At 35.2% G+C, this 2,046-nt stretch overlaps 1 protein-coding gene across 2 annotated transcripts in view; it reads right to left on the bottom strand.

Annotated features, from left to right (window-relative positions):
- MAP3K20 (mitogen-activated protein kinase kinase kinase 20) overlaps nt 1-2,046 on the bottom strand; it is a 153,026-nt gene that overhangs the window by 44,398 nt on the left and 106,582 nt on the right. The window lies entirely within an intron of this gene.

Here is a 2,046-nt window from a genome sequence, read left to right as displayed (position 1 = left end):
ACCCCACAAACTACATAAAATGGATTAAAACGAAGTCCTCAGCATCTAATAAGCATTATACCTCAAAGCAGTTTCAATTCTAAAGCATTTGCAGTGTTACAGTTATGAAAGTGATTAGATTTAAACAGTCAAGCTCAACTTATTTCCTGAACCTTTTCTACTTCTGAAGACATGAGAATGGTGTTACGAGTCAGGAAATACTAAGCTCCAGCCCTAGCTCACTCCATAACTTTGGGCAAGTCAAAGGACTAAACTCTGAGTTCCTCATTCAGGCAATCTGCCTGTTTCAGTGTTAGTTTAAGTATAAGGTCTAAGAACTAAGTAGTTTCAATTTGGCCCTTCTCAGTATCAGTTTCCCTGTCTTCAAGTAGGGTAACAACAATTTATTTTATTTTACCTACCTCACTAGGCTCTCAGAAGACTCCTTATTAAAATGTTGGTTATTGTTCTGAAAACATGTCAGTGTATACAACTACTGACTGTTACTAGCATCCAGACATTATGATGGTTAGACATCTTGATAGAGGGGGAAAAAAATAACAAGTGCTCACTGTAGAGCAAAAAATAACTACGGAAGATCTAACCGGATTCTGATCTGCCTCCATATCAACAGAACCGTTAACCAAATACTGTTTTTAGAATCTGTTATCTAGCAAGGCTGTTAGATGAAGACAAAGCATAGCTTGATAATCCAATCTCATTTTTTAGTTGAACTGAACAGTCATTGAAGAGTAAAAAATTGACTCGTTAAGCACAGTGAATATTCTAAATAAAAAGCCCATACACAGGAAAGGCCAATAACAGACTTTACCTTAGTGGGTCTTTATTTCACTACAATTCTGAAACATTACCTGATTTCAAGGTGGAAGCAATTAGCCAAATTTATCCCTGTTTCATTAAAAAAAAAAAATCCCAATTTTGAATTCTTTAACTAGCTCTGATCTCTGTGTATCATCTAAAATGTATTACACCCAAGTAACTCAGATCCACTTTAATGAGTGAGGTATGAGAATATTTTCTACCTTCAGCAGGGTTTTGGACTCAATGACCTCATAAGGTCCCTTCCAGCCCTACTTTCTTATGATCCTATAATTAGAGGACAGAGTTGATTTTGCTTGTTTTATTAAAGAAAAAAATACCTCCATAACATATTAATGGAAGAAAAATTTTATTAGGCTAAGACTAAACCAAAGAGTGGATCTGCCAGTCTCATTAATATCTATATGTATTAGAGTACATAAACTGCTTTGGATTACCAGGTGCAAAGAAAATGAAAAATATCAGTATTTAGAAGAGATATTTCTGCATTTAATTGCTCAGTACACTGGGGCAAATTTTGATTTTAGTTAAATCGGTGCAACTCTAAATCACACAGTACACAAATCTTTCTATTTTTCCTACATGCACATGTGGATATTACAAAAACAATATTGCTGCAGTAGCTGTTTGCATGTGTGGATGGACAAAAGCATATACCATCTGCATTAGAAGTAGCCCGTTTTCTAGTATTTCCTTGTAATTCTATCCTTTTTGGTTTTCAGCCCCTCCCATCCTGCTAAGTTACTTTCTGTTAAGTTTCTAAATGTCTAAGTTTCTATCACTGACACTGTAGGAGCAAACTTCACTTCAACTAGACACAGTAAATTTTTCCAATAAAAAATTACTGTACTGTTCAACATTTAAATTACAAGTTCTTATCAGTATGAAAAAAATGCCCTGGATATCAGAGGACTGACATCAACCCAAAACATTTTGATCAGCTAGGAAGAGGGCAGAATCAGGGTCAGATTCTACAGATTTTACACATTTTGAAGGCCTAGTTCTGTGAGGTGCTGTGCACCTTTAGCTATAACTGAATTCAAGGGCAATTCAATGCACTTGGTGCTTCACAGGTTATGAGAATGGTGCTGGACCTCAAAGGCTGAAGCTAGTTACCTCTCACAACTCAAAGATTAGTCCTGTCAATCTATAAGGCTTCCTTTTTTTTTTTTTTTTTTTTAATTCCCCAAGAGTTTTTTTTTGTTTTTCCAAAAATAGCACAAAATT

This window comes from Gavialis gangeticus, unplaced genomic scaffold (assembly GCF_001723915.1).
Source record: "Gavialis gangeticus isolate Ggan-Ray unplaced genomic scaffold, GavGan_comp1, whole genome shotgun sequence".
NCBI classification, from domain to species: domain Eukaryota; kingdom Metazoa; phylum Chordata; order Crocodylia; family Gavialidae; genus Gavialis; species Gavialis gangeticus.
The sequence above is the reverse complement of the archived record's forward strand: the minus strand, read 5'-3'. Positions and strand labels throughout refer to the sequence as shown.